Source organism: Carcharodon carcharias, chromosome 6 (genome assembly GCF_017639515.1).
Source record: "Carcharodon carcharias isolate sCarCar2 chromosome 6, sCarCar2.pri, whole genome shotgun sequence".
Taxonomy (NCBI): domain Eukaryota; kingdom Metazoa; phylum Chordata; class Chondrichthyes; order Lamniformes; family Lamnidae; genus Carcharodon; species Carcharodon carcharias.
Genome location: NC_054472.1, coordinates 160,147,673 through 160,172,356, shown reverse-complemented (window position 1 = coordinate 160,172,356; position 24,684 = coordinate 160,147,673). Strand labels below are relative to the sequence as shown.

Below are 24,684 nucleotides of genomic sequence, written 5' to 3'. Positions count from 1 at the left end.
TACTTTTTTTTCAGATTCCCAAAGTTTTATAGCAAAAGAGAGAACTTGTACTTATAAAGCCCGTTGCAGGACCTCAGTAAACTCAGAGCACATTCAGTGGTTCAGAACCAATAAAGTATTTTTGTAGTCACTATAGTGAGGAAACATTGCAGGCAAATTGCCCAAACAGCAGAGAGATAAATGATCAGATGATCTGCTACAGTGATGGTGGACGAGGTTTCAATGTGATTCAGCATTTTGCTCTCTCAGCAGCATTTAATATGCATGTTTAGGTAGTCATTCACTCCAGCTATCAACTGTGAATCAGTTTGGGAGCGCTCTTGGGTTGTGAGTTCAAATCCCACCTCATAACTTGAGCATAATAACATAGGCTAACACTCGTGCAGTACTGAGCACTGCTAGAAAGGCCATCTTTTGGATGAAATATTAAGTTAATGCCCATCTACCCTCTCAGGTGGACCTAAAAGGCCCCATGGAATTATTTGACAGAAAAGCTTGGGAATTCTCCCTGGTGTCCTGGCCAATATTTATTCTTCAATCAGCAATACAAAAAAAATTATCTGGTCATTTGGCTTGGATGAAGGGACAAATGGTATGGTTGCTAAATTTGCTGACAACACAATAGGTAGGAAAGTAAGTTGTGAAGGGGATGTAAGGAGGCTACAAAGGGACATAGATAGGTTATGTGACTGGGCAAAGATCTGGCAAATAGAGAATAACGTGGGCAAATGTGAAATTGTCCGTTTTGGCAGTAAGAATAAAAAAGCATTTTATCAAAATGGTGAGAGATTGCAGAGCTCTGAGATTCAGAGTGATCTAGGTGTCCTAGTGCATGAATCACAAAAGGCTAGTATGCAGGCACAGCAAGTAATTAGGAAAGCTAATAGAATGTTATCCTTTACTGCTAGGGAAACTGAATACAAAAGTAGGGAGTTCATGCTTCAGTTGTACAGGACACTGAGGAAACCACATCTGGAGTACTGTGTACAGTATTGGTCTCCTTAGTTAAGGAAAGATGTAAATGCATTACAAGCAGTTCAGCGAAGGTTTACTAGACTAATACCAGGAATGGGTGGGTTGTCTTGTGAGGAAAGGTTAGGCTTGTATGCACTGGAGTTTAGAAGAGTAAAAGGTGACTTGATTGAAACCTTTAAGATCCTGAAGGGTCCTGACAGAGTTGATATGGAGAGGATGTTTCCTCTCGTGGGAGAATCTAGAACTAGGAGTCACAGTTTAAAAATAAGAGGTCGCTCACTTAAGACGGAGATGAGGAGAAATGTTTTCTCTCAGAGGGTCATGAATCTTTGGAACTCTCTTCCTCAAAAAGCAGTGGAAGCAGAGCCTTTGAATATTTTTAAGGTATAGCTAGATAGATTCTTGATTAACAAGAGGGTGAAAGTTTATTGAGAGTAGGTGGGAGGTTACAATCACATCAGCCACGATCTTATTGAATTGTGCAGCAGGCTTGAAGGGCCGAGTGGCCTCCTCCTGCTCCTCGTTCATAATGTACATTGCTGTTTGCCGGCGTTTGCTGTGTGGAAATTGGCTGTAACATTTCCTACATAGCAACAGAGGCTACACTTCGATGGTTGTGGCCAGCATTGGTCTTGTGGATGTGAAAAGGGCTAAATAAATGCAACTCTTTCCCCAATCACTGTAGTCTTAACGACTCGAATGAAAACACATGGCAAAGCCACAGCTCTGGCTGATGGTGCGCTTGGTATTTGCGTGTGGTATTTTGACCAAAGCTGACCAATTTGCGGGCGTGTTGTTGCCAGTGGGCCAGAAGGAAGGCAGACCCACCTGGCAGTCGCAGTCAGCCGGTCAGGACGAGAGGAACTCCGGGTGCTGGTGCAGTTGGCCGCGCTCTCTTCACTTTCTCATTATTTTGGTTGCTGGGTTTTAGTTGTTGCTGTGACTGACGTGACGTCAGCAGCCCAGAAGAGATTTCCTTCACAACAATCTTCAGTACCCAGAGAGCCAGAGTCAGGATATCAGCAACATACAGAGAGGGAGAGAAAAGAGAGACTGATTCTGGAGGAGGCAACATGTGAAAAATTCTATATTCTGCGAAAATAACCATGGCAACAGGAACATTAACCAACTAAGGGAGAGATAATAAAAGGAGACAACAAATCTTCCCTTTGGAAGGAGAGAGACTGCAGATCTCTGGAAACAGGTAGGACGCATGGTGATTTTATATATATATATATAGATAGATAGATAGTAATTTCTACCACGTGTTAACAGGAAAAATTGTATCTATGCCATTAATTATAAGTTGACACAATATGAAACATGGAAGATGAATGAATGAATGAAGTTTTCACTTTGCAAAATTTGTGGTGTCTGGTTTGAGGTCAATTTGGGCAGATATTTTAGTGATTTAGGAACAGCAGCATGCACTGCCTCGATTGATGAATTCAATGTAACCTGGAGCTGGCTGTGTTTGCAGTCAGTGGCGTTGTTTGTTGTGCTGCGGGTTGAAGTGTTACACCGGGAGCAACTGGACAGCTACAATGTAGGCGAATGACACAGTATCAACACACTGAACAAATAAAGAGCAAGGCTGTACTGTACTCTGCAGCGATTTGACTTTTAATCTGTTCGTCTGTTTACAACTCACAGTTCCAGTGATACACGCAGAATTCGAAAGCACAGATAGAGGGTGGCAAAAACAAGTCGGTGAAACAGTTTGAGTAAAGTCATGTTTCATCACAGTCAGACCTGGCATCTGCTTTTATTTTTTAAAAAAGTTATGGGTTTAAAGCACCTGGATTGAGAATCTAAGTTAAAATGTAGAGGGACCCAGTGAGCTTTCCACAGAAAAAGATTGAGGTTAGATATCAGCAGCCTCTCGCTGTGTGATTTAGATTTTTTTTCTCCATCACCTTGTATTTTTATTCTTTTGTGCCTCATCTGCTGAAATTCAAGAACAAGGGCTGGCAAAAAAGATGGAAGTTCCACATAACATATATTCGTAGCATCATGAGTGGTGTCCTACCGTGTCTATGATATCATTCAGACCACGTACCGTGCATCAAATCATGCCTTTAGTATTTACGTCGTCCGTTTCGATCTTGCTCACACGCACTATATTGGCCCGTGATTGTTTAACTAAATATATGTTGACCATTATCCTGTCAGTTTGTGTCTATGCTTATATGTACATAATGCAATATGTATTATATAGTTTACATAAACACACATATACATATAATTGTGTTTTTGCACGCGTGTTTATGTATATGTACTTATATGCATTATTATGTGTATGTGCATTTACATACACTTGCCTCCAAATGTTTGTATATGTGCATGTATACGTGGTACGAATGTATATGTGAACATGTGTTTATGGTTACATCGTTTGTGTGTAGATGTAAATGTAGTGTGTATTTGTATGGGTGCATACATGTGCATGCATCCTTGTATATATGTCTTTGCATACATGAAAACATGTGAATAACTATACGTATGTATGATTGAGATATATATATACTTTTACATGTGAATGTGGCTTTATACATGTGTTTGTACTTATATTTGTATATGGACATGTATATGTGAAAATGCATACATGTTTCTGTGTACAAATGTGTGCATTTATATTTGTACATGTGTGTATGTATTCTGTATATGCATATATGTATATGCCCTTGCATGTCTATATGTGTACACCCATATAAGATTTTCTGTGGGAATATTTTAGGCTGAGAAGCCCTACCACAGCATTGGTATTAGCCTTATTTCTGCCCTCATTATTATCTGCAGGTTGGCAAGCAACCAGAAAAAGACAAAATAGTGACTCGATGCAGCTTAACTGGAGAGCTGTACAGTTGCATCATTGCAACTGGACATTTGTATTCAACCAAAATTCAAACAGTTTCAAAAATTTCTTGCCATCTCCTAATGTTTGGATGTAGTAAGCGATGAGTTCATAAATAGCCTTTGGTCTCTTTCAGATGGATAACACATAAAAAAAATAGTTTTTCCCCCTATCACTCCATGGCAATAAAACAAGGCAGCCATGCTGCATTCACACTGATCTCATCAAATACAGTATCACAGTTCAGCAACTCTATCTCAGTTCAGGCAATGGTGTGACATAATTAATATATTGATATTGATTAATGGTGATAAAAATTGCCTTAGACCAATACACTGTCAATGTTGTGCAATATTCTTCTTATATGATACATTATTCAACACCTTAAATTACTCCCAGCACTGCTACCACTATCTGATAACTGGGGTCAAAATAATTTCTTTTCGAGGGCTCTTTTTGAGATTTTCTCAAGGGCTACTTTCTGGCTTTCAGTGGTTCCTTTTTCATGATCACTAACTCCTTTCCCAGGTGAGGTGTCAGGTAGTAACATGACCTTCTGTGTTTGTGTTGATTTTAAAAAAATGTTTCCTTCTTTAGGTAGATAAGGTAGCACAAATACCAAAGACTGTGTGTAATTAAATGTAATAATTATATTTTTAACTTGGAATTTATAAATAAGATGCCTTTGTTAATTTATTATAAAGAAATATCGCATACTCCGTTTCCAAAACAATTTTTTTTTACCCATTTGCAATTACACAAACTTGTCAATGCTTAAAAAAACTGGAACAGAGTCTAATTTTGTCTTCAGTGTCTTTTGGCATTGCCCTAGAGGGGATCAACCCACAACTGTTAGACTTCATGACTACACTGGGAAATGATAAATGAGACCTTTTTAGTATATATTTTTCTTATAAAATGTGAGAAAATTAAGAAATATTAAGCAAGTTATAGTCAGTCGAGAGGTGGGGAGGTGGTGGCATCAACAGAAGCTCAACTTACTGGGACATCGCTCCCACACAAACTCTCCAGTTGATTATGGATATTTATATTTTGCAAAAAAAACCTCTTTATTCTGGAAACTCAAATGAGGGGAAAAAAATAAGATCAGCGTTAAGCTGAGGTAAAGATACAATGGCCAATATTCTTTAAAATATGTATAAAAATGAAAGTGGGTTGGGAGACAGGAGTTTAGGGAGAGGGGGAAAGAAAAGGATTGACAATGTTTAAACGGTAAACATTAAAAGTGGAGATAGCAGCCCAGGAGACACGTGGGGGCGCTGCCATCAGACACTCGACTGCAACAGAGCTGCTTTCGCTCTTAGTGATTGACAGCTGGCAAACACACCAACCTGTAGGCAAGAGTGCTGGCTCAAGTGCTAATGAGAGACAAAAACGCAAACTAACTCACATCTGTCTCCACATCCTGTAACTCTAATAGTGCAATTAGATAATCTGGATCTATCTGATTCCTAGATGTGTTTCAGTAGGGTGTTAGTGGCTTTACTTTTGATGCTAATGTGGCGCTTCACTACCCATTACCCCCTCCCCCCCAGCCCCTCACAGAGTCCATCACGTCCACGAAGGGGCCAACTTTTTTCTTTCATTGGTCACCCCCATGATTGAATATTCTCATGCTTTTAGGAAGCTTTTGAGGGCAAATTCGTCCGTCGCCCTATGTATTTTGAACCCTGTCTGACAAGCGTGCAACCAATAATAGTTCATAAAAATTATATATTTGGGCTGCTACTCTAATTAAGATGATCTAATAATTCAATTTTTTGGGAATTAAATTTCCAGTTTGTAGTTTTACTTTGTCTTAATTCAAATTATTGGTTAATTTGATTTTTTTTTAATGCAGATAAACAGTGACTTCAGATTATTAGCTCTGTGACTGTGGCTGAAAATACTTTTTCCAGTAACAACTCAGTTTGGAAGGGCAGATTCTGTAATTGTACTACAAGCGACTTACAATGCAAACATGAAAAATTCCCATATCCTAGCATTGTGCTTAGCTGGAATTCTGTCAGTGCACAGTGATGACAAGCCCTTGTGAAGCCGGGTTGGGGTGGGTTGGGGGAAGGGGAGTAAAGAACTATATTGTTGTATCAGTCTTTGAAAACAAATCTTAAACTGGGAGAACCCATCAATCTGTTGGGTTTGGAGACCATATGTTGTGTGATATGCATTAGAACTTTCTTGAAGGAACATTGATTCAGGAATGGATACCTCATGAAGCCTTCATGCTCATAATTTTATCTATTTTTTAATAAAATTTTGAATTCTGTCAAATATTCTCTATATGGTCAAAGAAAGAAAGATGTGAACGTATACAGTGCCTTTCATGATGGAAAGCATTTTTCAGCCAACAAAGTATTTTGGAAGTGTGGACACTATAGTAATATAGGAAATGTGGCAGCCAATTTGCATGTATCGAGTTCCCACATAAAGTGTGAAATAAATGACCAGGTCATCTGTTTTAGTAATGAGGGATAAATGTTTGCAAGAACATCCGGGAGAATTGGGCTCTTTTACACCAATCCGAAAGGGCAGATGTCTCAATGACACCTGGGACAACGTAGCACCCCTTAGTACTGAGCTGGGTTCTCAGTCGAGGTTTTATGCTGCAGTTTCTGGAGAACCCACCACCTTCTAAGTGCTAGCACTGAGCCACAACTGATGTGGTGGAGAATAGGGCCGATGAGGGAAACGATGCATGGGAGAGGTGACTTCAACGGTGCCTCAGTAGATAAATGCATTATGTACTGAAACATAAGAACAAGGTCCCAAGTTTGTTCCCATTTTTGGCTGAAGTCAACTGAACTGACAATAATGGTGATTTATTTAACTGCTGGATTTCCCACTTCTGATTGCTTTTAAAACAAGTAGGTCAGAACAGGTTTAAGTTCAGCTCTCACCCCAAGGCCAAGAAGACAAATGGAACTCGCCATTCAGACTAATATATGATGGAAAGGTTTTATTGAGCGAGGCACTGAAGGATTCTGTTACCAGTGGAGCTTTACTGTGGTACAAATCACAGCTTGGTGGTGAGTATGATAGAAAAGGTGAAAAAGTTGGAGTGGGGAGAGGGGAATATATTGGAGTCAGAAGGGTTGAACAATGTACTGCACCTTAACTGTCTAATTATAACAATTCAACACAACCAAAATCTAACTAGAAACATTTTCTTCTGACATACTGAGTGAGGTACCAAAAAACGCCCATGAAAGATGGGGTAGAATAAAAAGGGTATGTAACTGCTGGCAGCTGACCAGGATGAGGGTGCTTCAATGCTTAATGAGAAACAAAGATGGTTTTGTAATTTTTTCCCCTCTATCTTTGACCTTGCAATGTAGTTTTAAACATCAAATTTGAGATACTTGTGTGTGCTAATTAAGAAAAAGTGAAGCCGGAGAGTAACTCAATGGTAGGCAAAGTCCTCCTGAGGCCACGCTATTATTTTGATGAAAAACTAAGAGAGAAATACAATCATTGAATGCCCTTCTGTTGTGAATTTATAGATCAAGTAGGTGTGGCATTGAAGGGGTGTCACTCTTCAGTTTCATGTCCGAACAATGACTCTGATGGGTGTGCACTGTAAGGTGTGCTTGAATCTCAGCTATTTGCTTGTAGCAATTGGCACTGATGCTATGCTATTGTTAGTGACACCACACAACTGAATTAATACATAGGAGACAGAACTATATCAGGACTGTGTGACAAGGTTGTAACACATTGGAGCATTGAGATGACTATCAATGTCACTTCAAACTCAAGTTTTGTGAATCCCAAGGAACACATTCTTTGAAATAAGAAACACAGGAGTGCTTTATTTTGCTTCAGAAATAATTTTAGTTACACTATGGTTGTATGCCTGAGGTGGAAAGTATTATTTTATGCTTGGGTCCGCCTGTGATAAGGAGGCCACAAAGGGATGTAGATAGGTTAAGTGAGTGGGAAAAGATCTGACAAATGGAGTATATTGTGGGCAAATTGACCATTTTAGTGGGAAGAATAAAAAAAGCATATTATCAAAATGGTGAGAGATTGCAAACATCTGACATTCAGAGGTATCTGGATGTCCTCATGCAGGCACAGCAAGTAATCAGAAAAGCTAATAGAATATTATCATTTATTGTGAGGGGAATTGATTACAAAAGTAGAGTGGTTATGCTGGAGTTGTACAGAGCACTGGTGAGCCCACATCTGGAATACTGTGTACAGTATTGGTCTCCTTATTTAAGGAAAGATGTAAATGCATTAGAAGCAGTTCAGAGAAGGTTTAGTAGACTAATACCAGGAATAGGTGGGCTGTCTTGTGAGGAACGGTTGGATAAGCTAAGTTTGTATCCACTGGTGTTTACAAGATTAAGAGGTGACTTCATCGAAACCTTTATGACCCTGAAAGGTCTTGACAGCATGGACGTGGAGTGGATGTTTCCTCTTTTGGGAGAATCTAGAACTAGGGGGGGTCACTATTTAAAAATAAGAGGTCACTCATTTAAGACAGAAATGAGGAGAATTTTTTTCCCTCAGAGGTTCGTGAGTCTTTGGAATTCTCTTCCTGAAAAGGTGGTGGAAGCAGAGTTTTGAATATTTTTAAGGCAGAGCTAGATAGCTTCTTGATTAACAAGGGGGTGAAAGGTTATTGGGGGTAGGCAGAAATGTTGAGTTGAGATTGCATTCAGATCAGCCCTGATCTTACTGAATGGCAGAACAGGCACTAGGGGCCGAGTGGCCTACTCCTAATTCGTATGTTTGCTGCACTATTTTCTGTGTTTTTGCTGGTAGTGTGTCACAACAAACAGTCAACTCCTGCAACTGTCAGTTTAGTTCAATTCCACTCAAGAATTTAACTATGTAAGCTAGATTGAAACCTCAATGCAGCATAAGGGAATGTTGCATTGTCACAGTTGCTGTCTTTCAGATAAGATGGTGTCTGCTTGTTCAAGTGGTGAGAGATACCGTAGTACTATTGAAAGAAGAGCAGGAGGGTTCTCTTGATGCTTTGCCAACATATTTTTTTGCAGGTACATCAGGGCAGGAACTTAGTGTTCCCTAAAATAGGTGATCAATAAGCAGCATGAGAGGGAGGTGTGTTATAGGATGATCATCCATTCTATAGAATGGGGAAGGGGTTTGAAGGACTGAATGACCTTCTCTTCCTTTAGACGTTTTTATGTTTTGCTGTCAATCAATACCACCAAAATAGATCAATTTTCGTTTTTCTCATTGCTATTAAGGGAAACATGATGTGTGCAAATTGGTGGCCATGTTTGACTACATAAGAGCAGTGAATGCCTTTTGAAGCACTTTATTGCACACAGAGCATCTTGGGGCATCATAAGAAACATGACAGGGTGCTGCAAAAATGTAAATTCTTTCTAGGTACCACCACAATAGCCCAGTTTAATGCATATTCTGAGATTGGAGATTTCTGGAACCTTTGCCCAGGGGATTAGATGAAATTAGGATAGTCACTGACAAGAGAAGGGTAGTCTGAGATTCAATCGAAGTGCTTCTAGTGAGAAAACCACGACAGACAGTTTAGACTGAGATTATCGGCTTGAATTCAAGTTACTTCGCATGTGATGACATGAATGCACAAGTTTGCAAGTATAGTTGCACCATTTATTATGAAGCATGGTTTAGATTTCAACCATGATTTATAGCAGGACCATAGAATAGATGCTCTAGATTAGTGTTACAAGAGTTAGGTCTCCTATTTTCAATACTTAGTACACTGACAAGCATCAGTGTTTTCTTATTTTGATTAAATTCTATCAGTAAATGTTATGAACCCCACCTCTTCTTCACCGTAACTTGTTTTTCAAGTGGAGCAGTGTAATATGGCAGATTAAAATACTTTTCTCCTAGCAATGGAACCTTGGTTGTTCACTTGCTGCAGAATCTTGACATGAATATGAATTGTTTATCTCCATCCAATACCTAGGGTTACAAACCCTTTTGGATTGTTCTGGATTGGGGCAGGAATGTCCCAAGCATTGGTGCTAACAGTCCAGGAGGATTTTAACCTTTAAAGATGGAGTGCACTGTTACAGAATGGGATTGCTCCAAGTTTGGTGAGGAGGGGAGGGAGGTGCTCTTTTATTTTTCTTTCTATCTTTCTCAGCCTACCGGAGAACTGGAATTGAAAAGCTGCACGAGAGGGCTGAGTTTTGAAAACATGCAAGAATGACATCACAGGAGGAACACACGTTCATCAATTGGTGAGAAACTGCTGTTAGGCAGGGTCTTCAAGAAGCTGAAAATGAGAAAAGCACAGTCTTCTTAAAAGAAGGAGCTACTTAGATTTCAGTAAGAAGCACAAGCAATAGGGAAGGAAAGTTAAGTCAAGGCTAGGTAAAATAAAATAGTATAAGTAAACCAAATTAAAATAAAGTTAACATAAGGGAAGTAAATTGAAGCAATGGCAGGACAGCTCGGTCGTGTGGAATGTGTGTCCTGTAAAATGTGGGAAGTGGTGGATCCTACCAATGTCCTAGATGCTCACATGTGTAGGAAGTGTCACCAGCTGCAGAACCTTGAGCTCCGGGTTTCAGAGCTTCAGCGGCGGCTGGAGTCACTATGGCGCGTCCATGGATAGTTCAGAGAGGTGGTCACATGGCAGCTTAGGAGCCTGGAGGCAGAAGGTGAATGGGTGGCTGCCAGGCAGTCCATGAAAATTAGGCAGATAGTACAGGAGTCCCCTGGGGTCCCCCCACCAGTCAGATTTCCATTTTGGATGCTGGGGAAGTGCAGTCAGAACCAGGTTTGTGGCACCATGGGCAGCTCTGTTGTACAGAAGGGGAGGAAGAAGAGGGGAAGAGCAGTATTGATAGGGGATTTGTTTATTAGAGGGAAGAGACAGGCGTTTCTGTGGCTCCAGGATGGTATGTTGCCTCCCTGGTGCCAGGGTCAAGGATGTCATAGAGCGGCTGCAGGATATTCTTCTGGGGAGGGTGAACAGCCAGATGTCGTGATCCATGTTGGTACCAATGATTTAGGTAGGAAAGGGGATGAGGTCAGGAAAGCAGATACCAGGGAGCTAGGAAGGAGATTGAAAAGCAGGACCTCTAAAGCAGTAATCTCAGGATTATTCCACGTGCAAGTAAGTATAGAAGTAGGAGAATAGACTGACTGTACATGTGGCTGGAAAGTTAGTGTAGGAGGGATGGCATTGGATTTCTGAGGCATTGGGACTGGTTCTGGGGAAGGTGGGACCTGTGTAAGCTGGATGATCTACACCTGAACAGGACTGGGACGAATATCCTTGCAGGGAGGTTTGCTACTGCTGTTAGTGAGGATTTAAATTGGATTGGTAGGAGGCTGGGAACCTGAGGGCAAATTCAGAGCAGGGAGCGGGAGATGGAGAAATAGTGAGTGACTCCGAAAGGCAGAAGAAGCACGGGTTAAAAAGTGTAAGGCAACAGAATTTGGCAGTGTTAAAAGGTAAATGCAAGCAGTATAGCAAATAAAGACGAGGAGCTGAGGCTTCAGATAGATACATGGCAGCATTATATAATTGCTATTGTGGAAACCTGGCTTAAATAGGGTCAAAACTGGCAGCTCAACATCCCTGGATATAGAGTTTTCAGGAAGGATAGAGAGGGGATAACAAAGGTGGGGCTGTAACATTATTGGTTAAAGAAACAATTACAGCTGTGAGAAGGGATAACATACCAAATGAAGCACCAAACGAGGCCACAAGGGTTGAGCAGAGAAATAAAAAAGGGGCAGCCACATTTCAGGGAGTGTGCAATAGACCCCCAAATAGTGGAAGGGAGTTAGAAGAGCAAATATGTGGGCAAATTTCTGAGTACAAAAACAATGGAGCAGTAATAGTTGGAGATTTAACTCCCCTAATATCAATTGGGATACAAACAGTGTGAAGAGCACAGAGGGTACAAAATTCTTGAATTGCATTTAAGAGAACTTTTTTAGCCAGCACGTAACAGGCTGAAGAAATGGGGGTGCAATTCTAGATTTAGTCTTAGGAAATGAAGCTGGACAAAGTGGATGAAGTAGCAGTGGGCGACCATTTTGCAGATGGTGACCATAATACAGTTAAATTTAGCATCATTATGGAAAAGGACAAAGATTGAACAGGAGTAAAAGTTCTAAATTGGTGGGGGTGGTGGGGGGGGTGGGGGGGGGTGGTGGTGCGGGCAGGGGAAGACAAATTTTACAAAGCTGAGAGGTGAACTGGTGAAAATGGACTGGATACAGCTACTAGAAGGGAAAACAGTGTCAAATCAGCGGGAGGTATTCAAAAGCGAGATTCTATGGGCACAGTGTAGACATGTCCCCACAAAGATAAAGGGTGGTACTGCCAAATCTAGAGCCCCCTGGTTATCCAGAATAAAATAATATACAGGGTAAAATAAAGCAGAAAAAGAAAGCTTATGATCGTCACAAAAAGCTTAATACTGTAGAAAGCCTAAAGGAGTATAGAAAGTACAGGATTGAATTAAAAATGGAAATTAGGAAAGCAAAGAGACGATATGAAAAAATGTTGGCAGGTAAAGTTTTACCGATACTTTAAGAACACTTTAAGAGGATAACTAAGGAAAGGGTGGGGCCTATTAGAGATGTACATGGTAACTTGTGTGTTGATGCTGAAGATATGGGCAAGGTGCTCAATGAGTACTTTGTCTCTGTTAAAGAGGAAGAGTGCAAAATATTAAATACAATAAGCATAATGAGAGAGGAAGTACTGGAGGGACTGGCATCTTTGAAGGTGGATAAATCACCAGGGCCGGATGCATTGTACCCCAGGTTGTTAAAGGAAGCCAGGAAGGAAATAGCGAATGCTCTGAGGATCATTTTCCAATCCTCACTTGATACAGGAGAGGTACTGGAGGATTGGAGGTCTGTGAATGTTGTACCAATATTTAAAAAGGGTGTGAGGGATAGGTCAGAAAATCATAGGCTGGTCAGTCTGAAAGGCACGGATTGATCAAGGACAATCAGCAGGGTTTTGTTAGGGGAGGATCGTGTCTTAGCAACGTAATAGAATTTTTTGAGAAAGTAACAAAGAGGATTGATGAGGGTCGTGCAGTGGATGTTGTCTACATGGATTTTAGCATTTGACTAGTTCCCACATGGCAGACTGGTCAGAAAAGTGAGATCCCATGGGATACAGGGGAAGGTGACGAATTGGATCCAAAATTGACTCAGTGACAGGAAACAAAGGGTAATGGCTGATTGATGTTTTTGCGAGTGGACTCAGTGTTGGGCCCTTGTTGTTTGTAGTATATATTAATGAGTTGGACTTATATTTGGGAGGCATGATTGGGAAATTTGCTGATGTTGATAGCGAAGAGGATAGCTGTTGTCTCCAGAATTATATCAATGGTCTGGTTGAGTGGACAGAAAAGTGGCAAATAGAATTCAATCCAGAGAAGTCTGAGGTAATGAATTTGGGATGGACAAACAGAGCAAGGGAATACTCAATAAATGGAGGATATTGAGAGGGGTTGAGGAAGTGGGAGACCTTGGAATGCATGTCCACAGGCACCTGCAGGTGGCAGGCCAGGTGGATAAGGTGGTAAAGAAATGGAATGCTTTCCTTCATTGGATAAGGTATTGAATACAAAAGCAGGGATGTAATGTTGGAACTGGATCAAGTGCTGGTGAGGTCACAGCTGGAATTTTGTGTACAGTACTAGTCACACATTATAGGGATAACATAATTGCTCTGGAGAGACGTCAGAGGAGATTCACAAGAATGTTGCCAGTCTTGAAAATTGCAGTTATGAGGAAAGTTTGGATAGACTAGCGTTGTTTTCCTTAGAACAGAGGAAGCTGAGGGGTAACCTAAGTGAAGATGTACAAAATTATGAGGAGCCTAGATAGGGTAGACAAGAAAGACCTGTTTTCCCTAGCTGAGGGGGCCAATTACCAGGGGGCATAGAATTAAGATGATTGGTAGAAGGATTAGAGCAGATATGAGGAAAAACTTTTTCACCCAGAGGGTGGTGGGTTTCTGGTGGTTGAGGCTGAAATGCTCAACTCATTTAAAAGGTACCTGGATCTGCATCTGAATTGCTGTAGCCTGCAACCTGGACCAGTTGCTGGAAAGTGGGATTAAAAATGAGTGGCTAGCTTCTTTTTTCTCTTTTTATAGCTGGTGCAGACATGGTGGGCTGGATGGCCTCTTTCGGTGCCATAAATCTTCCATGGTGCTGTGGTTGAATTTCTTGCTTCCATAGCTGCCTGTCCTGCTTTGTAGCTTCACTGGCTGCCACCGCAGAGATATGGCTGGCTGCCATTGGAGAGAGACCTCTGCTTAGTGATGGCACCACTGCCTCTCCACCTTCCACCCACCCCCATCAGTCTCAAAGAACTGACTGCTGCTTGGAGGGTACCAGAAATGGGACTGCTGGTGAAGAAGTAGCTGGGAATTTGGTGTGGTATGTGGGGGTTTGTGTGTTGAAGTTGGAAATGTGTGGGACTAAGTTGAAAGATGGCAAACAATGACTTGTGGGAAGGGGAATGGAGCTCAGAGGAGGGGGCTGTTTGAGGGTGGAAAGATTGGGTGATCAGGCATTGGAGGGGTCTGGTTTCCATGTGAATCAGATGGAGGGGGGGGGAATGGGTGTTGGGGGAGTGGGGGGAGGGTGGTGATTGGTGGTAGGGTGACGAATGGAGACTGGGGAATGGAAGTCAAAGATGAAGCCTCAGGGAGATAGGGGAATAGGATACAGAGGATTGGGAGAGTATAACATTGGGGAATGGGGTCTATAGGGTAAGTAGGATTTAGGTTGGGGGGATTTGGGCTCAGTTTGGGGGAAGTGATGGAGATTGCAGAATGCAGCAGGGATGGAGACAAATATTTTTTGTGAAGCTGAGAGCAGCAGCAATGTAGTGAATATGAGTGACATTGAGAGAGGAACATATGGCAGAAGGGTGGGTGAAGTTTGGGAATGTTACTGTGGCAAAGAGTGAGTGATTGTTTCCAGCGATTGTATAGAGAAAGTGGAAAACACAAGGCCAGAGACTGAGAGTTTTTGCCAGAAGGGTGAGGCAAAGTTTTCGCACTAAGTGCTATGAGACCATGGGATGTTTCAGCACAAATGATTAGTGAGACAAAGACTATTTAAAGGGAAGGGGTAAGTATTTCGGGGAAAAGCAAAGGAATGAAGGAAGATGTAGCACCTTTCATAAACGCAAGTTTTCCCAAAGTGCTTTACACCTATTCAATTACTTTTGAAGTGCAGTCACTGATTTGGTAAGGGAGTCAATTTGCACAGACCAGGTTCACACAAATAGCAGTGATACTGCCCAAGTAGCCTGTTATTTTAGCATCGTTGGTTGTGAGATAACTATTGGCCAGGGAGGCCTTTTCTGTTCTTAACAATAGAGCCAGGGGATCTTTCACGTTCACCTAAAAGGGCAGGTAGGGCCTCTGCTTAATGCCTGATCCAAAGGCGGACCATATGGATACTTCTGCTCCTATTCCTTATTTCTAAGACAACACCTCCAACAGTGTTATATTCTCTAGTAGTGCAGTGACGTGTCTGCCTAGATTTTTGTGTTCACGTGTCTGGAATGGGGCTTGAAGCCATAACCAGCTGACTCAAAGTGAGAGTGCCTGTCTTTGAGCCACAGCTAAAGTAATGGGAGAAATGGGGTGACAGAAGAAGGCACAGAGGTCAAATGGCCTCCTCCCATTCTGCAGCTTGTGATATTCTGTGAAAATTCTACTTTATGAGTCTGAGGCCCGAGAGGATTTTCTAGAAGTAATGGTACTGAGCTGTGTTTAGAGCTGTGACAAACATTAATCCTGCTGTCCTGTGTTTGGCTGGTTTGGTTCAGGTCAGTCTGTGTTGGTTGGTTTTGGTAAAATCCAAATACACATTGGTTGTGGCTTGACTTCCACTTCAGAATTGTCGCCTTCTGAGACCAAACCAGAGCTCAAAGTGACATTTAAAAGAGGTTTGGGACTAATTTGCACAGCCCATTCAAAGAGCTGGTATAGGCATGACTGGATGAATGGCCTCTGTAGTGTATGATTCCAGGATTCTATTCGAAAAGGGCAGTTGAGTATGTTCCCAGCTTTCCACAATTCCTGTTGCTGTTCTTTAGGAGGTGTTCAACGATAGCCTCAGCTAACTATCTGCAAAGCTAACTTGCTACTTCCATCTGACCCAACACCTTTTCTACATAGCACAAATTAGACTGAAACTTTTCCTGGGGGAGGCAGGTGCAAATTTACTGATGCTCTCGGCCCTAGTGCCACCATGATACCCATTTTATGTAAGCAGGACCTGGGAGAGGAACTGAAATGCTTATGCAGGTATGTGTAATGATGCAGTGGTATCATCGACCCTTTAAATAATGTGTTATGTTACCAATATTGCAAGAGGCTGTTGCCATGACTGAGCCAGTTAAAAGCAATTGTTACCTGAGCCAGACAGACTAGGAACATACCATTTTTGATTCCTGGCCTCTGCTGTGTTAGCTAAGTTCAGCCTGGTAATATCAGACACAGTACAGATGGAATTTAATTTCCTCTTTGGGAACCGCCTGGGAGGCAGTGGGGTGGGGTGGGGGTAGTTTGGGGGGGTGGTTAGGGGTGTAAAATCAGGAGACAAGGCACAAGTTGGAGTGCCCATTGCTTCTTGACTCACTTCCACCCCCTCCGCTTCTTACCCAATTAAGTCAGGGCAGGGAGAGTTGAGGATGGTCTTCTTGCCCGCAGCCCAATCGGCTCTTAAGTGACCGATTAATGGCCAGGTTAAGGGCCCCGTATGCCACCCCAGGGGGTACACCATGTGGGGAGGCTGCCCAGTAAAAGCTGATGGGCTGCCTGTGGGCTTGGTGGGGTCCTTCTGATCAAACCCACCCCAACCCCTTAACTGAGGCCTGCCTGATTGTGGGGCTTGCTGGAATAAAACACACCTCCATGCTGGGTGGTCTCTGCTTGGTCGCAATCCCACAGTGGCCACCTCTACCCCATGGCATGCTGGCACTCCAATTAGCAGGCAACTCTTGGAGGCAGAATCTTTGCTTTTAAAGGGGTGGAAGCCCAGACAGCAGGCAATTGAATTGCCATTGAATTCCATCAGGGCTCCTGGAAATGGTGTGGCAGGGTTGGCCCTGGCTTTCTGGCCAGTAGAGGGGGCCAATGCCATCGCTATTAAATCCAGCCTTACAAGTGACATGATTATTAAATATTCAGTGAAAATGTAAGAATTGTTCCCCCTTACACCTGATTACTATCCAGTTATTTTTACTGTTGGTGTTTGTGAGTTTGGACATCAGCTGGGGAGAATACCTGGCTTTGCTGGGATATCTTCACATGGTAAAGTAGCCTGCAGTAACTGATTAGGTTAACACGTGAAGGGCACTCAGGGGAAGTATTAATATCCATGGGAATGCAAGGTGTCTCACCTACAGAACCAGGAGAGGGCTGAGAAAATGAAGAAGAGAAAAATATCCTGGCCTCAATTATAACCCCTCACCCAACCGTCCCAGCTGGTGAGAAAGGATTGGAGAATGGAGTGGGCACAGAAGTGTTAAAGGAGTAGGACTGGAAACCCCACCCCGTTCTGCCCCTTTAAATTTTGAAGTGCAGAATTTTTTAAAAGTTCATTCATGAGATGTGGGTGATGCTGGCATTTATTACCCATCCCTACTTTCCCTAGTTCAGAGGGCATTTAAGAGTCAACAGCATTGCTGTGGGTCTGGAGTCACATGTAGGCCAGATCAGGTAAGGATGGCAGATTTCCTTCCCTTAAGGACATCAGGCCACAGATGAGGCTGTCACAAAAGGCAGGCAGGGGCTTTAATTAATCAATAACAAACTTGCAGCCTGTTGTCATCAGCAGTGGTGCAACGTGAGTTTACCAGAAACTGAGGGGGTCGCCTGACCTGTGAGATTCCCAGCAGCTGAGCCGAGGCAGGAGCCACTGTCTCCCCCAATATAAGTGCTCAGCAAAAGAACATTGGAGACCAAACCAAACCCCAAGGGTCACCAGCTGCTGCCTTCTGCTGTTGGTGTTCCCTTCTTTCCCCTGGCCAGACAATCTATGTGGTTGTTAGCGGGTGGGGGGCCAAGTGATAAAATGTTAATAAGACACTCCTGTTGAGATCTGCATGGAACATCTGCACAGCTACCACATCCTCAGTTCTTTGGTTGTTTTAGGCTTCCCAGCATAAATTGGAAGCACTTGGTTGGAATTTTCCTGTCCTGAATCAGGATGGAATGGAGGCAAGCTGGCAAAAGAAAGTGGTTCGCATGCTGGGCTGGCACCTCCGTTCCCAACGTTGACTATCATCCTGAGGATGGGAGCAAAGGTGTGGATGGGAAAGTGAAGTCTCGCGGCCCATTAATTGGGTGGCTTGAGGTCATGAGGGAGTTCGCTAAGAGCTCGTTTTCTGACCTCACGAGAGTTTCATGGGTGAAGGGTAGCCATTAGGAGCTCTCTGAAGCTCGCCCAGTTGCAGTCTAGCAGGAACAGGGTCTGCAGTACCAAAACAATTGCTTTTAATGCAGAAAGATGAAAATTTGGACAAAGCTCACTGAACAGTAATGAAATTTTAGTTTCTTTTTTATTCAGCCACGGGATGTGGACTTTGATGGCTGGGCCAGCATTTATTGCCCATCCCTAGTTGCCCTTAAGAGGGTGGTGGTGAGCTGCCTTCTTGAACAGCTGCAGTCCATGTGATGTAGGTACACCCACAGTGCTGCTAGGAAGGGAGTTTCAGGAATTTACTCAGTGACAGTGAAGGAATGGTGATATATTTCCAAGTCAGGATGGTGAGTGACTTGGAGGGGAACTTCCAGGCGGTGGATAGATACCATCTATCTGCTGCTCTTGTCCTTCTAGATGGTAGTGGTTGTGGGTTTGGAAGAAGCTGTTGAAGAAGGCTTGGTGAATTCCTGCAGTGCATCTTATAGATGGTACACACTGCTGTTAACGTGTGTCAGTGGTAGAGGGAGTGAGTGTTAGTGGATGTGGTGCCAACCAAGTAGGCTGCTTTGTTCTGGATGATGTCAAGCTCCTTGAGTGTTGTGGGAGCTGCACTCATCTAGGCAAGTGGGGGATATTCCATCATACTCCTGACTTGTGCCTTGTAGATGGTGGACAGGCTTTGGGGAGTCAGGAGGCGAATTTTAGTGACTGACCTTCCCCTACCCTATCCTGGGGTCCAAACTCTCCATTTTCTCTGGCCACTGTGGACATGAGGATCCTTTCGTATTTTAACGCATGGCAGCCACAACAGTGGCTACTCATTCAGACCACAATGTGGCCCCCTTAGCTAGTGTCCCACCTCCTTTCCTGCCCCCCTCCCCGGCCACTAATTGGAGTGAAGACTTGTCTCTATGATTATTAAAACCCCAACACTGTGAAAATAGCACTTCACAACACACTGGCATCAGGGGCGGTTTCACAACCGTGAGTCAAACCCGCCTCTCGTTTCCTGTCTCCAATGGGAAAATCCAGCCCCTTGCATCTAAATGATGGAATCAGCAGTCATTTTATGCTGATCTGTTACAGGAAACGAATCCTGAGACAACAACAACTCTTTAATGAAAAACAAACAAGTTATACTGGTTTGTAGACAACTTGATAATTAAAAAGGATTTAGATCTCATCGTAGTAATGATCTGTGATTCTAGTGCCATAAGAAGAAATGTGATAAATTTTAAAACCAAAGGCAGGCAGCTGAACTTAATGGCACTTTTGAACGCAACAATATTTAGATGCAATAAATTAGTTTATTCCCACAATTTCAATCTTTAATGCGAACGACTGGGGGAAACGTTGTAGGGGAATTAAAAATATATATTTTTTCACTTTTGCCTATTCCAAAAAATATTGGAGATGAGGGAGAAAAGGTTGTTGGATTGCATGGGCATGTTGGAATCAAGATGTCATGTGGTAAAGCTCCAGGAATATGTGCAGACTAAAGTTGCTGAACCTAATATTGTGCTGTTCAAAGTGCCAATGGAATCATTCTCTAATTTTTAAAAATTATTACTATTCATTAAAAGTGCAAGATAAAGAATCATGACCCATTATTAGGCATTCTAATTTTTGGCTTTTATTTTGTCCTGAATTCAGGTCAAAATTGTTAAGAACATCAAGCATAGGAGCAGGAGTAGGCAATGTGGCCCCTTGAGCCTGCTATGCCATTCAAGAAATTCATGGCTAATCTTCAATCAAAACTTCACTTTCCCACCCCATTCCCATATCCTTTGGTTTCCTTTGAGTCCAAAACTCTATTGATCACAGCCTTGAATATACTCGATGGATTTACTTGCCATATAGGGAGTGCAGCGACAGTTCGCCGGACTGATTCCTGGGATGGCAGTGTTATCGTATGAGGAGAGGTTGGGCCGACTAGGCCTGTATTCATTGGAGTTGAGAAGAATGAGAGGGGATCTCATTGAAACGTATAAAATTCTGACCGGGATAGACAGAATGGGTGGAATTTTATTGGTGCAACCTTATAGTTCCCAGTGGTGGGTTTGAAGGTGGCAGGGGCTGGTGGGATGGCTGTGTGTCGCTGTTCACCGTTTACTTGCTGACCCCGAATTGTCTCCCATTTTATGGGAAGAGGTGGAGGTGTTGTGTGGCCTGCCCACAGACCCTCAAATGGGAAATTAATGGCTCTTTAAGGCTATTTATTCACCCCCACTGCCGTTTTACCCACGGCAGGAGGAGACCCAGGTAGCCCCGCAGCTTTAGCTGTGAGAGCTGTTGTTGGATGAGAGTGTGCGAGTACCTCTTTTGGGGGTCCCCTGTGTCTATTGAGGCACCCCTGCCATCTCCAGACCTCCGGTCATATCCCCGTTTTAAGCCTCCACACCACCCCACCGTCCAGCCTTTCAAACCCAGTCCCTCAATCTCCTCATTATCCTCTCTGGGGCCTGCTAGCCAGGCCTACTGATACCCCAAGACTTACTTTCAGTCTAGCCTCCATAACCACTCAGGGACTGGCTGTAGACCAATCAATGGCCACCACCCTAACCTAATGCTACTGGGACTATAGAGCTGCTGGCCATCCGATTGGCTGGCTGCATTCTAAGGTGGGAATTCCTCCTCAGATTGGGAGGATGAGACAATTAATGCCCCACCAAACATTAACTGGTATCGGCAGGGCTGTATTCCTTGCTTAACTTTTCCGGAAGCAGGGCAGGAAACTGCACCATCCGATAAATCCTGCCCTATTTGTTTCAATGTAATCACCCCCCCCCCCCCCCCATTAATCTAAACTCCAGAGAGCAGAGGCCTATTCTACTCAAAGTTATCATGAACTCGAGGCAAGCTCTTTCCAAATCAAAAATGAAACAACATATTTGCAATCTGAAAAGTTTGCTCTGAAAAACACCGTTGGAAAACAAATACAAAAGTTATGAAGGATCTCCAACTAGCTTCTGTGATGATTTACATGCATCATTAACTGTGATTCGGCATCTTGCGCACTCCCACCTAAGAACTCGGTGTGTGACGTAGGTAGCTGAAGGCTTACCTAACATTACCACCACCTGTACAGTGTTGCTCTGTTAAATCAGGCAGGGCAGCTGCGTTCTCAATGTTGGACTAAGCACACAGATACTAATGTTTCCAGAATTTATCAGGCATACAAAATAGGAACAGAAGTAGGTCATTCAGCGCCCTCGAGCCTGCTCCGCCATTCAATAAGATCATAGCTGATCTGTTTGTGTTTTGAGTTCTACATTCCCATCTACCCCAATAATCTTTGATTCCCTTGCCTAACAAGAATCTATGCAGAGATAAAAACAAAAAACTGCGGATGCTGGAAATCCAAAACAAAAACCGAATTACCTGGAAAAACTCAGCAGGTCTGGCAGCATCGGCGGAGAAGAAAAGAGTTGACGTTTCGAGTCCTCATGACCCTTCAACAGAACTAGGAAGTTCTGTTAGTTCTGTTGAAGGGTCATGAGCACTCGAAACGTCAACTCTTTTCTTCTCCGCCGATGCTGCCAGACCTGCTGAGTTTTTCCAGGTAATTCTGTTTTTGTTAAGAATCTATGCAGCCCTGTCTTAAAAAAATATTCATTGGCCCTGCTTCCACTGCCTTCTAAGCCAGAGAGTTCCAAAGTCACACAACCCTTAGAGAATGAAAGCTCTCCTCACCGCTGTCCTATAAGGGTGAAGTCTAATTTTAAAACAGTGCCCCCTAGTTCTGGACTCGCCCACAAGAGGAAACATCCCTTCCATGTCCACTTTGTCAAGACCTTTCAGGATCTTATATATTTTAATCAAGTCAACCCTCATTCTTCCAAACTCCATGGAAACAAGCCCAGCCTATCCAACCTATCCCCCCCATAAGACAACCTGCTCCTTCCTGGTATCAATCTAGTAAACTTCCTCTGAACTGCTTCCACTGCATTTACATCCTTAGTAAATAAGGAGACCAAAACTGCGCACACAATTCAAGATGCAGTCTCATCAATGACCTGTATAACCAAAGCATATCATCCTTACTTTTATGTTCATTTCCTTTCGCAATAAAGGATAGCATTCCATTAGCCTTCTTGATAACATGCTGTACCTGCATGTTAACTTTTTGTGACTCATACACGAGAAACCTAGATCCCACTGCACCTCGGAATTCTGCAGCTGTTCTCTGTTTAAGTAGTACTCTGTTTTTTTGTTCTTCCCGCCAAAGTGAACAACTTCGCATTTTCGCACATTATACTCCAAACTTAACTTTGATCTTGGAATTGGTCTCTTGGCATTCGGTTGTTAGGTTTGATTGGGTTAAACCTGAAAAGTAGAAGGCTTACTGATAATGCAAGCCACTACCAAGGTTGACAAAGATACAGCAGAAATTATGAAGTTATGCAGGGTTTGAGATCCTGACTGTGTGTGTGTAAATCAGAGTGTTGCATTTGCTGACAACTATTGCGTTAGAATGCTGAATGTCTTATACGTACAACTTTTATTCTGTAATGTGTTTCCCATTAATCAACTGACTATCACTTGGTAAACTTCCAGCAATTACATTTGTTAATCCTTCAGGTTAGACATCATTTGATATTGAATCAATAGGCTGTATTGTACTACTTGGCCTTGGAGAAGGTGCAGAGATTTACAAGAATGATATCAGGAAAGAGGCACTTCAGTTATGTGGAGAAAGTAGTGGAACTGGGATTGATCTCCTTAGAGCAGTGAAGGTGATGGGGACATTTAATAGAGGAAGTCAAAATTATGAATGATTTTGTTCAGTTATGATCTCAAACACACTGCCTATAAGGGGGTTGGAAGCAGACTCAGTTGAAACTTGCAAAATGCAATTGGATATAAACTTGAAAGGGAAACATTTGCTTCTCTGGGGGGTGGGGGTGGAGGGGGTGGGATGGAACTAATTGGACTGCTCTTTTTCAAAGAGCAAGGACGTGCGGGCTGAATGGTGTCCTGTGCTGTATGATTGTTTGGTCTCGATATTTATGGTGAGATGGGAATGGTGCAGGGAACATGACAATGCCAGGAATGTCAGGATAGTCAGCATGGATTTGTCAGAGGGAGGTCATGCCTAACAAATTTGATTGAATTTTTTGAGGAGGTGACCAGGTGTGTAGGGTAGTGTAGTTGATATCGTTTATATGGATTTCAGCAAAGCCTTTGACAAGGTCCCACATGGGAGACTTATAAAGAAGGCAAATGCACATGGGATACAGGGTAATTTGATAAGGTGGATTCAAAATTGGGTTAGTTGTAGGAAGCAGAGGGTGATGACAGAAGGCTGCTTTAGTGCCTGGAAGCCAGTGTCCAGTGGCATACCACAGAGATCTGTGCTGGTTCCCCTATTATTTATATAAATGACACAGATGACTATTTGGGGGGTAGGATTAATAAGTTTGCGGATGACACAAAGATTGGCCGGGTGATTAACAGTGAGGTTGAGTGTCTTGGGCTACAGGAAGATATAAACGGGATGGTCAAATGGGCAGATAAATGGCAGACGGAATTTAACTCTGAAAAGTGTGAGGTGATACACTTTGGAAGGAGTAATTGACAAGGAAATATTCAATGAATGGCACAAGGAAGTTCTGAGGAACAAAGGGATCTTGGCGTGTGTGCCCATAGATCTCTGAAGGCGGAGGGGCATGTTAGTGGGGTGGTGAAAAAGGCATATGGAACACTTACCTTTATCAATTGAGGTATGGGTTACAAAAGTAGGGAGGTCATGTTGGAGTTGTATAGAACCTTGCTGAGGCCACAGCTAGAGTACTGTGTGCAGTTCTGGTCACCACAATAGGAAGGATGTGATTGCACTGGAGGGGGTGCAGAGGAGATTCACCAGGATGTTGCCTGGGATGAAACATTTAAGTTATGAAGAGAGGTTGGATAGACTTGGGTTGTTTTCGTTGCAGCAGTGAAGATTGAAGGGTGATCTGATCGAGGTGTACAAGATTATGAGGGGTATGGACAGGGTGGATATGGTGCAGCTGTTCCCCTTAGTTGAAGGGTCAGTCACTAGGGGACACAAGTTCAAGGTGAGGGGCAGGAGGTTTAAGGGGGATGTGAGGAAAAGCTTTTTTACCCAGAGGGTGGTGAGACTCTGGAATGCACTGCCTGGGAGGGTTGTGGAGGCGCGTTGCCTCACATCCTTTAAAATGTACCTGGATGAGCACTTGGCATGTCATAACATTCAAGGCTATGGGTCAAGTGCTGGTAAATTGGATTAGGTAGGTAGGTCAGGTGTTTCACACGTGTTGGCGCAGACTCGATGGGCTGAAGGGCCTCCTGCATTGTGTGATTCTGTGAACGCAGAGGTCGTGCCCCAAATTAACAAGCTCAGCCTTAATCACGGGCTGCAGATTGGGGATTGTGGGGGTTGAGGCTGGGGGAGGTGTAATATGTCTGTGT

At 43.0% G+C, this 24,684-nt stretch overlaps 1 protein-coding gene across 1 annotated transcript in view; it reads left to right on the top strand.

Annotated features, from left to right (window-relative positions):
• The first annotated feature begins 1,974 nt into the window (after positions 1 to 1,974).
• The window catches only part of LOC121279235 (protein FAM135B-like), a 454,418-nt gene continuing 431,708 nt past the window's right edge, over positions 1,975 to 24,684 (top strand). Inside the window, exon 1 of the mRNA XM_041190288.1 lies at positions 1,975 to 2,179. The gene's annotated coding sequence lies outside the window, so the exon portion shown is untranslated. The remainder of the gene's footprint in view (positions 2,180 to 24,684) is intronic.